An 11,754-nucleotide genomic window follows, 5' to 3' on the forward strand; every position below is an offset into this window, starting at 1 on the left:
GCCAGCAGCATGCCATGCCACGGCCAAGGCAGCCCAACCAAAGCCAGCAGCATGCCATGCCAAGGCTTAGGCCAGCAGCATGCCATGCCACGGCCAAGGCAGGCCAGCCAAAGCCAGCAGCATGCCATGCTAAGGCCTAGGCCACCAGCATGCCATGCCACGGCCAAGGCAGCCCAGCCAAAGCCAGCAGCATGCCATGCCAAGGCCAAGGCCAGCAGCATGCCATGCCACGGCCAAGGCAGCCCAGCCAAAGCCAGCAGCATGCCATGCGAAGGCCTAGGCCAGCAGCATGCCATGCCACGGCCAACGCAGGCCAGCCAAAGCCAGCAGCATGCCATGCCAAGGCCTAGGCCAGCAGCATGCCATGCCACGGCCATGGCAGCCCAGCCAAAGCCAGCAGCATGCCATATCAAGGCCAAGGGCAGCAGCATGCCATGCCACGGCCAAGGCAGCCCAGCCAAAGCCAGCAGCATGCCATGCCATGGCCTAGGCCAGCAGCATGCCATGCCACGGCCAAGGCAGGCCAGCCAAAGCCAGCAGCATGCCATGCCAAGGCCAAGGCAGCCCAGCCAAAGCCAGCAGCATGCCATGCCAAGGCCTAGGCCAGCAGCATGCCATGCCACGGCCAAGGCAGCCCAGCCAAAGCCAGCAGCATGCCATGCCAAGGCCTAGGCCAGCAGCATGCCATGCCACGGCCAAGGCAGCCCAGCCAAAGCCAGCAGCATGCCATGCCAAGGCCAAGGCCAGCAGCATGCCATGCCACGGCCAAGGCAGCCCAGCCAAAGCCAGCAGCATGCCATGCCAAGGCCAAGGCCAGCAGCATGCCATGCCACGGCCAAGGCAGCCCAGCCAAAGCCAGCAGCATGCCATGCCAAGGCCTAGGCCAGCAGCATGCCATGCCACGGCCAAGGCAGGCCAGCCAAAGCCAGCAACATGCCATGCCAAGGCCTAGGCCAGCAGCATGCCATGCCACGGCCAAGGCAGCCCAGCCAAAGCCAGCAGCATGCCATATCACGGCCAAGGGCAGCAGCATGCCATGCCACGGCCAAGGCAGCCCAGCCAAAGCCAGCAGCATGCCATGCCATGGCCTAGGCCAGCAGCATGCCATGCCACGGCCAAGGCAGGCCAGCCAAAGCCAGCAGCATGCCATGCCAAGGCCAAGGCCAGCAGCATGCCATGCCACGGCCAAGGCAGGCCAGCCAAAGCCAGCAGCATGCCATGCCAAGGCCTAGGCCAGCAGCATGCCATGCCACGGCCAAGGCAGCCCAGCCAAAGCCAGCAGCATGCCATATCAAGGCCAAGGCCAGCAGCATGCCATGCCACGGCCAAGGCAGCCCAGCCAAAGCCAGCAGCATGCCATGCCAAGGCCAAGGCAGCCCAGCCAAAGCCAGCAGCATGCCATGCCAAGGCCTAGGCCAGCAGCATGCCATGCCACGGCCAAGGCAGCCCAGCCAAAGCCAGCAGCATGCCATGCCAAGGCCTAGGCCAGCAGCATGCCATGCCACGGCCAAGGCAGCCCAGCCAAAGCCAGCAGCATGCCATGCCAAGGCCAAGGCCAGCAGCATGCCATGCCACGGCCAAGGCAGCCCAGCCAAAGCCAGCAGCATGCCATGCCAAGGCCAAGGCCAGCAGCATGCCATGCCACGGCCAAGGCAGCCCAGCCAAAGCCAGCAGCATGCCATGCCAAGGCCTAGGCCAGCAGCATGCCATGCCACGGCCATGGCAGGCCAGCCAAAGCCAACAGCATGGCATGCCAAGGCCAAGGCCAGCAGCATGCCATGCCACGGCCAAGGCAGCCCAGCCAAAGCCAGCAGCATGCCATGCCAAGGCCTAGGCCAGCAGCATGCCATGCCACGGCCAAGGCAGGCCAGCCAAAGCGAGCAGCATGCCATGCCAAGGCCTAGGCCAGCAGCATGCCATGCCACGGCCAAGGCAGCCCAACCAAAGCCAGCAGCATGCCATGCCAAGGCTTAGGCCAGCAGCATGCCATGCCACGGCCAAGGCAGGCCAGCCAAAGCCAGCAGCATGCCATGCTAAGGCCTAGGCCACCAGCATGCCATGCCACGGCCAAGGCAGCCCAGCCAAAGCCAGCAGCATGCCATGCCAAGGCCAAGGCCAGCAGCATGCCATGCCACGGCCAAGGCAGCCCAGCCAAAGCCAGCAGCATGCCATGCGAAGGCCTAGGCCAGCAGCATGCCATGCCACGGCCAACGCAGGCCAGCCAAAGCCAGCAGCATGCCATGCCAAGGCCTAGGCCAGCAGCATGCCATGCCACGGCCATGGCAGCCCAGCCAAAGCCAGCAGCATGCCATATCAAGGCCAAGGGCAGCAGCATGCCATGCCACGGCCAAGGCAGCCCAGCCAAAGCCAGCAGCATGCCATGCCATGGCCTAGGCCAGCAGCATGCCATGCCACGGCCAAGGCAGGCCAGCCAAAGCCAGCAGCATGCCATGCCAAGGCCAAGGCAGCCCAGCCAAAGCCAGCAGCATGCCATGCCAAGGCCTAGGCCAGCAGCATGCCATGCCACGGCCAAGGCAGCCCAGCCAAAGCCAGCAGCATGCCATGCCAAGGCCTAGGCCAGCAGCATGCCATGCCACGGCCAAGGCAGCCCAGCCAAAGCCAGCAGCATGCCATGCCAAGGCCAAGGCCAGCAGCATGCCATGCCACGGCCAAGGCAGCCCAGCCAAAGCCAGCAGCATGCCATGCCAAGGCCAAGGCCAGCAGCATGCCATGCCACGGCCAAGGCAGCCCAGCCAAAGCCAGCAGCATGCCATGCCAAGGCCTAGGCCAGCAGCATGCCATGCCACGGCCAAGGCAGGCCAGCCAAAGCCAGCAACATGCCATGCCAAGGCCTAGGCCAGCAGCATGCCATGCCACGGCCAAGGCAGCCCAGCCAAAGCCAGCAGCATGCCATATCACGGCCAAGGGCAGCAGCATGCCATGCCACGGCCAAGGCAGCCCAGCCAAAGCCAGCAGCATGCCATGCCATGGCCTAGGCCAGCAGCATGCCATGCCACGGCCAAGGCAGGCCAGCCAAAGCCAGCAGCATGCCATGCCAAGGCCAAGGCCAGCAGCATGCCATGCCACGGCCAAGGCAGGCCAGCCAAAGCCAGCAGCATGCCATGCCAAGGCCTAGGCCAGCAGCATGCCATGCCACGGCCAAGGCAGCCCAGCCAAAGCCAGCAGCATGCCATATCAAGGCCAAGGCCAGCAGCATGCCATGCCACGGCCAAGGCAGCCCAGCCAAAGCCAGCAGCATGCCATGCCAAGGCCAAGGCAGCCCAGCCAAAGCCAGCAGCATGCCATGCCAAGGCCTAGGCCAGCAGCATGCCATGCCACGGCCAAGGCAGCCCAGCCAAAGCCAGCAGCATGCCATGCCAAGGCCTAGGCCAGCAGCATGCCATGCCACGGCCAAGGCAGCCCAGCCAAAGCCAGCAGCATGCCATGCCAAGGCCAAGGCCAGCAGCATGCCATGCCACGGCCAAGGCAGCCCAGCCAAAGCCAGCAGCATGCCATGCCAAGGCCAAGGCCAGCAGCATGCCATGCCACGGCCAAGGCAGCCCAGCCAAAGCCAGCAGCATGCCATGCCAAGGCCTAGGCCAGCAGCATGCCATGCCACGGCCAAGGCAGGCCAGCCAAAGCCAGCACCATGCCATGCCAAGGCCTAGGCCAGCAGCATGCCATGCCACGGCCAAGGCAGCCCAGCCAAAGCCAGCAGCATGCCATATCACGGCCAAGGGCAGCAGCATGCCATGCCACGGCCAAGGCAGCCCAGCCAAAGCCAGCAGCATGCCATGCCATGGCCTAGGCCAGCAGCATGCCATGCCACGGCCAAGGCAGGCCAGCCAAAGCCAGCAGCATGCCATGCCAAGGCCAAGGCCAGCAGCATGCCATGCCACGGCCAAGGCAGGCCAGCCAAAGCCAGCAGCATGCCATGCCAAGGCCTAGGCCAGCAGCATGCCATGCCACGGCCAAGGCAGCCCAGCCAAAGCCAGCAGCATGCCATATCAAGGCCAAGGCCAGCAGCATGCCATGCCACGGCCAAGGCAGCCCAGCCAAAGCCAGCAGCATGCCATATCACGGCCAAGGGCAGCAGCATGCCATGCCACGGCCAAGGCAGCCCAGCCAAAGCCAGCAGCATGCCATGCCATGGCCTAGGCCAGCAGCATGCCATGCCACGGCCAAGGCAGGCCAGCCAAAGCCAGCAGCATGCCATGCCAAGGCCTAGGCCAGCAGCATGCCATGCCACGGCCAAGGCAGGCGAGCCAAAGCCAGCAGCATGCCATGCCAAGGCCATGGCCAGCAGCATGCCATGCCACGGCCAAGGCAGCCCAGCCAAAGCCAGCAGCATGCCATGCCAAGGCCAAGGCCAGCAGCATGCCATGCCACGGCCAAGGCAGCCCAGCCAAAGCCAGCAGCATGCCATGCGAAGGCCTAGGCCAGCAGCATGCCATGCCACGGCCAACGCAGGCCAGCCAAAGCCAGCAGCATGCCATGCCAAGGCCTAGGCCAGCAGCATGCCATGCCACGGCCATGGCAGCCCAGCCAAAGCCAGCAGCATGCCATATCAAGGCCAAGGGCAGCAGCATGCCATGCCACGGCCAAGGCAGCCCAGCCAAAGCCAGCAGCATGCCATGCCATGGCCTAGGCCAGCAGCATGCCATGCCACGGCCAAGGCAGGCCAGCCAAAGCCAGCAGCATGCCATGCCAAGGCCAAGGCAGCCCAGCCAAAGCCAGCAGCATGCCATGCCAAGGCCTAGGCCAGCAGCATGCCATGCCACGGCCAAGGCAGCCCAGCCAAAGCCAGCAGCATGCCATATCAAGGCCAAGGCCAGCAGCATGCCATGCCACGGCCAAGGCAGCCCAGCCAAAGCCAGCAGCATGCCATATCAAGGCCAAGGCCAGCAGCATGCCATGCCACGGCCAAGGCAGCCCAGCCAAAGCCAGCAGCATGCCATGCCATGGCCTAGGCCAGCAGCATGCCATGCCACGGCCAAGGCAGGCCAGCCAAAGCCAGCAGCATGCCATGCCAAGGCCTAGGCCAGCAGCATGCCATGCCACGGCCAAAACAGGCCAGCCAAAGCCAGCAGCATGCCATGCCAAGGCCTAGGCCAGCAGCATGCCATGCCACGGCCAAGGCAGGCCAGCCAAAGCCAGCAGCATGCCATGCCAAGGCCAAGGCCAGCAGCATGCCATGCCACGGCCAAGGCAGGCCAGCCAAAGCGAGCAGCATGCCATGCCAAGGCCTAGGCCAGCAGCATGCCATGCCACGGCCAAGGCAGCCCAACCAAAGCCAGCAGCATGCCATGCCAAGGCTTAGGCCAGCAGCATGCCATGCCACGGCCAAGGCAGGCCAGCCAAAGCCAGCAGCATGCCATGCTAAGGCCTAGGCCACCAGCATGCCATGCCACGGCCAAGGCAGCCCAGCCAAAGCCAGCAGCATGCCATGCCAAGGCCAAGGCCAGCAGCATGCCATGCCACGGCCAAGGCATCCCAGCCAAAGCCAGCAGCATGCCATGCGAAGGCCTAGGCCAGCAGCATGCCATGCCACGGCCAACGCAGGCCAGCCAAAGCCAGCAGCATGCCATGCCAAGGCCTAGGCCAGCAGCATGCCATGCCACGGCCATGGCAGCCCAGCCAAAGCCAGCAGCATGCCATATCAAGGCCAAGGGCAGCAGCATGCCATGCCACGGCCAAGGCAGCCCAGCCAAAGCCAGCAGCATGCCATGCCATGGCCTAGGCCAGCAGCATGCCATGCCACGGCCAAGGCAGGCCAGCCAAAGCCAGCAGCATGCCATGCCAAGGCCAAGGCAGCCCAGCCAAAGCCAGCAGCATGCCATGCCAAGGCCTAGGCCAGCAGCATGCCATGCCACGGCCAAGGCAGCCCAGCCAAAGCCAGCAGCATGCCATGCCAAGGCCTAGGCCAGCAGCATGCCATGCCACGGCCAAGGCAGCCCAGCCAAAGCCAGCAGCATGCCATGCCAAGGCCAAGGCCAGCAGCATGCCATGCCACGGCCAAGGCAGCCCAGCCAAAGCCAGCAGCATGCCATGCCAAGGCCAAGGCCAGCAGCATGCCATGCCACGGCCAAGGCAGCCCAGCCAAAGCCAGCAGCATGCCATGCCAAGGCCTAGGCCAGCAGCATGCCATGCCACGGCCAAGGCAGGCCAGCCAAAGCCAGCAACATGCCATGCCAAGGCCTAGGCCAGCAGCATGCCATGCCACGGCCAAGGCAGCCCAGCCAAAGCCAGCAGCATGCCATATCACGGCCAAGGGCAGCAGCATGCCATGCCACGGCCAAGGCAGCCCAGCCAAAGCCAGCAGCATGCCATGCCATGGCCTAGGCCAGCAGCATGCCATGCCACGGCCAAGGCAGGCCAGCCAAAGCCAGCAGCATGCCATGCCAAGGCCAAGGCCAGCAGCATGCCATGCCACGGCCAAGGCAGGCCAGCCAAAGCCAGCAGCATGCCATGCCAAGGCCTAGGCCAGCAGCATGCCATGCCACGGCCAAGGCAGCCCAGCCAAAGCCAGCAGCATGCCATATCAAGGCCAAGGCCAGCAGCATGCCATGCCACGGCCAAGGCAGCCCAGCCAAAGCCAGCAGCATGCCATGCCAAGGCCAAGGCAGCCCAGCCAAAGCCAGCAGCATGCCATGCCAAGGCCTAGGCCAGCAGCATGCCATGCCACGGCCAAGGCAGCCCAGCCAAAGCCAGCAGCATGCCATGCCAAGGCCTAGGCCAGCAGCATGCCATGCCACGGCCAAGGCAGCCCAGCCAAAGCCAGCAGCATGCCATGCCAAGGCCAAGGCCAGCAGCATGCCATGCCACGGCCAAGGCAGCCCAGCCAAAGCCAGCAGCATGCCATGCCAAGGCCAAGACCAGCAGCATGCCATGCCACGGCCAAGGCAGCCCAGCCAAAGCCAGCAGCATGCCATGCCAAGGCCTAGGCCAGCAGCATGCCATGCCACGGCCAAGGCAGGCCAGCCAAAGCCAGCACCATGCCATGCCAAGGCCTAGGCCAGCAGCATGCCATGCCACGGCCAAGGCAGCCCAGCCAAAGCCAGCAGCATGCCATATCACGGCCAAGGGCAGCAGCATGCCATGCCACGGCCAAGGCAGCCCAGCCAAAGCCAGCAGCATGCCATGCCATGGCCTAGGCCAGCAGCATGCCATGCCACGGCCAAGGCAGGCCAGCCAAAGCCAGCAGCATGCCATGCCAAGGCCAAGGCCAGCAGCATGCCATGCCACGGCCAAGGCAGGCCAGCCAAAGCCAGCAGCATGCCATGCCAAGGCCTAGGCCAGCAGCATGCCATGCCACGGCCAAGGCAGCCCAGCCAAAGCCAGCAGCATGCCATATCAAGGCCAAGGCCAGCAGCATGCCATGCCACGGCCAAGGCAGCCCAGCCAAAGCCAGCAGCATGCCATATCACGGCCAAGGGCAGCAGCATGCCATGCCACGGCCAAGGCAGCCCAGCCAAAGCCAGCAGCATGCCATGCCATGGCCTAGGCCAGCAGCATGCCATGCCACGGCCAAGGCAGGCCAGCCAAAGCCAGCAGCATGCCATGCCAAGGCCTAGGCCAGCAGCATGCCATGCCACGGCCAAGGCAGGCGAGCCAAAGCCAGCAGCATGCCATGCCAAGGCCATGGCCAGCAGCATGCCATGCCACGGCCAAGGCAGCCCAGCCAAAGCCAGCAGCATGCCATGCCAAGGCCAAGGCCAGCAGCATGCCATGCCACGGCCAAGGCAGCCCAGCCAAAGCCAGCAGCATGCCATGCGAAGGCCTAGGCCAGCAGCATGCCATGCCACGGCCAACGCAGGCCAGCCAAAGCCAGCAGCATGCCATGCCAAGGCCTAGGCCAGCAGCATGCCATGCCACGGCCATGGCAGCCCAGCCAAAGCCAGCAGCATGCCATATCAAGGCCAAGGGCAGCAGCATGCCATGCCACGGCCAAGGCAGCCCAGCCAAAGCCAGCAGCATGCCATGCCATGGCCTAGGCCAGCAGCATGCCATGCCACGGCCAAGGCAGGCCAGCCAAAGCCAGCAGCATGCCATGCCAAGGCCAAGGCAGCCCAGCCAAAGCCAGCAGCATGCCATGCCAAGGCCTAGGCCAGCAGCATGCCATGCCACGGCCAAGGCAGCCCAGCCAAAGCCAGCAGCATGCCATATCAAGGCCAAGGCCAGCAGCATGCCATGCCAAGGCCAAGGCAGCCCAGCCAAAGCCAGCAGCATGCCATATCAAGGCCAAGGCCAGCAGCATGCCATGCCACGGCCAAGGCAGCCCAGCCAAAGCCAGCAGCATGCCATGCCATGGCCTAGGCCAGCAGCATGCCATGCCACGGCCAAGGCAGGCCAGCCAAAGCCAGCAGCATGCCATGCCAAGGCCTAGGCCAGCAGCATGCCATGCCACGGCCAAAACAGGCCAGCCAAAGCCAGCAGCATGCCATGCCAAGGCCTAGGCCAGCAGCATGCCATGCCACGGCCAAGGCAGGCCAGCCAAAGCCAGCAGCATGCCATGCCAAGGCCAAGGCCAGCAGCATGCCATGCCACGGCCTAGGCCAGCAGCATGCCATGCCACGGCCAAGGCAGCCCAGCCAAAGCCAGCAGCATGCCATGCCAAGGCCTAGGCCAGCAGCATGCCATGCCACGGCCAAGGCAGCCCAGCCAAAGCCAGCAGCATGCCATGCCAAGGCCAAGGCCAGCAGCATGCCATGCCACGGCCAAGGCAGCCCAGCCAAAGCCAGCAGCATGCCATGCCAAGGCCAAGGCCAGCAGCATGCCATGCCACGGCCAAGGCAGCCCAGCCAAAGCCAGCAGCATGCCATGCCAAGGCCTAGGCCAGCAGCATGCCATGCCACGGCCAAGGCAGGCCAGCCAAAGCCAGCAACATGCCATGCCAAGGCCTAGGCCAGCAGCATGCCATGCCACGGCCAAGGCAGCCCAGCCAAAGCCAGCAGCATGCCATATCACGGCCAAGGGCAGCAGCATGCCATGCCACGGCCAAGGCAGCCCAGCCAAAGCCAGCAGCATGCCATGCCATGGCCTAGGCCAGCAGCATGCCATGCCACGGCCAAGGCAGGCCAGCCAAAGCCAGCAGCATGCCATGCCAAGGCCAAGGCCAGCAGCATGCCATGCCACGGCCAAGGCAGGCCAGCCAAAGCCAGCAGCATGCCATGCCAAGGCCTAGGCCAGCAGCATGCCATGCCACGGCCAAGGCAGCCCAGCCAAAGCCAGCAGCATGCCATATCAAGGCCAAGGCCAGCAGCATGCCATGCCACGGCCAAGGCAGCCCAGCCAAAGCCAGCAGCATGCCATGCCATGGCCTAGGCCAGCAGCATGCCATGCCACGGCCAAGGCAGGCCAGCCAAAGCCAGCAGCATGCCATGCCAAGGCCTAGGCCAGCAGCATGCCATGCCACGGCCAAAACAGGCCAGCCAAAGCCAGCAGCATGCCATGCCAAGGCCTAGGCCAGCAGCATGCCATGCCACGGCCAAGGCAGGCCAGCCAAAGCCAGCAGCATGCCATGCCAAGGCCAAGGCCAGCTGCATGCCATGCCACGGCCAAGGCAGCCCAGCCAAAGCCAGCAGCATGCCATGCCAAGGCCTAGGCCAGCAGCATGCCATGCCACGGCCAAGGCAGCCCAGCCAAAGCCAGCAGCATGCCATGCCAAGGCCAAGGCCAGCAGCATGCCATGCCACGGCCAAGGCAGCCCAGCCAAAGCCAGCAGCATGCCATGCCAAGGCCAAGGCCAGCAGCATGCCATGCCACGGCCAAGGCAGCCCAGCCAAAGCCAGCAGCATGCCATGCCAAGGCCTAGGCCAGCAGCATGCCATGCCACGGCCAAGGCAGGCCAGCCAAAGCCAGCAGCATGCCATGCCAAGGCCAAGGCCAGCAGCATGCCATGCCACGGCCAAGGCAGGCCAGCCAAAGCCAGCAGCATGCCATGCCAAGGCCAAGGCCAGCAGCATGCCATGCCACGGCCAAGGCTGCCAGCCAAAGCCAGCAGCATGCCATGCCAAGGCCTAGGCCAGCAGCATGCCATGCCACGGCCAAGGCAGCCCAGCCAAAGCCAGCAGCATGCCATGCCAAGGCCTAGGCCAGCAGCATGCCATGCCACGGCCAAGGCAGCCCAGCCAAAGCCAGCAGCATGCCATGCCACGGCCAAGGCAGCCCAGCCAAAGCCAGCAGCATGCCATGCCAAGGCCAAGGCCAAGGCCAGCAGCATGCCATGCCATGCCACGGCCAAGGCCAAGGCCAAGGCAGCCCATCCGAAGCCAGCAACATTCCATGGCAAGGCCAACGCAGCCCAGCCAAAGCCGGCGGCATGCCATGCCAAGGCCAAGGCCAGCCGCATGTCTTGCCACGGCCTTGTCCCGCAGCGTGGCGTGCCTTGGCCCGCAGCGTGGCGTGCCTTGGCCTTGGGCTAGAACATCGCATGCCACGCCCTTGGCAAGCAATCCTGTCCCTCGTGTAATTGCCATTTGGTTTGGCTTTGACTTACGTATATGTTGCCCTGCGAAATGCTTGTCCCTCGGGTAATAGCCGGTTTGGTTGCCTTTGACTTGCGAACACGTTGCTAGTGCTTTCCCCAGTGGAAGCTTGTTGGGAAAAGTATGTCCCTCGGAAGTTGCCTGTTGCGTTTGTTATTTGCATTCGAGCTATCCGATGCTTGCTGGGTTTCTCTAAGAGTTTTTGCACGTTCGTCGGGCTTTTTAATTATTTATTTACTCATAAAAATTATAATAAAATAAATTAAAAATAAAAAAATAATTAAAAAAATTACTATAATTACTAGTGCCTCATCTTATAATTGTTGGAATTTTTCTAGAATTTTTTGAGTATTTTTAGTAATTTTTATTATTTTTTAAGTATTAAAATTGAAATAAATTAAAATAAAATATTCCGGTGGACAAATATTTTTTTATAATTTTTTTTATGGTGTATTAAATTATTTCATACAACTTTCATGTTGAAAGTTTTGGCAAAAAACCATTACTTTTTAAAAAAACCCCATTATGACTCCTCGAACATGCTTGATGTTTCCTCCTGCCAGATTGAAAAGGGCTTAACAGGCTATTATAAGGGGGGGGCACCTCCCTTAAGGCTGGCCAGCATGGCCAGGCCACAGGCCACGCCTATGCCTAGGCGGGCGCTTGGCACATGCCATCGCTTGGCTTGTGGCATTGGCTTGTGGCATCGAAACTACATAGCCAAGCACGGGATGCGTCGAGTGGCGGCCCGCGGCGGTGGCGGTGGCACGTTGGCCTAGGGCAGCATGCCATGCCACAGCCTTGGCCAGCAACATGGCATGCCAAAGCCTTGGCCAGCAGCATGCCATGCCCTGGCCTTGGCAAGCATGTCATGCCACGGCCTTGGCCAGCAGCATGCCATGCCACGACCTTGGCCAGCAGCATGCCATGCCCCGGCCTTGGCCAGCATGTCATGCCACGGCCTTGGCCAGCAGCATGCCATGCCACAGCCTTGGCCAGCAGCATGCCATGCCACAGCCTTGGCCAGCAACATGGCATGCCAAAGCCTTGGCCAGCAGCACGCCATGCCCCGGCCTTGGCAACCTTGCCAAGCCACGGCCATGGCCAGCAGCGTGCTATGCCCCGGCCTTGGCCAGCAGCGTGCCATGCCACGACCTTGGCCAGCAGCTTGCCATGCCCCGGCCTTGGCCAGCATGTCATGCCACGGCCTTGGCCAGCAGCATGCCATGCCAACGCCTTGGCCAGCAGCATGCCTTGCCACGGCCTC

Source organism: Camellia sinensis, chromosome 6, assembly GCF_055761805.1.
Source record: "Camellia sinensis isolate YWXY chromosome 6, ASM5576180v1, whole genome shotgun sequence".
NCBI lineage: Eukaryota > Viridiplantae > Streptophyta > Magnoliopsida > Ericales > Theaceae > Camellia > Camellia sinensis.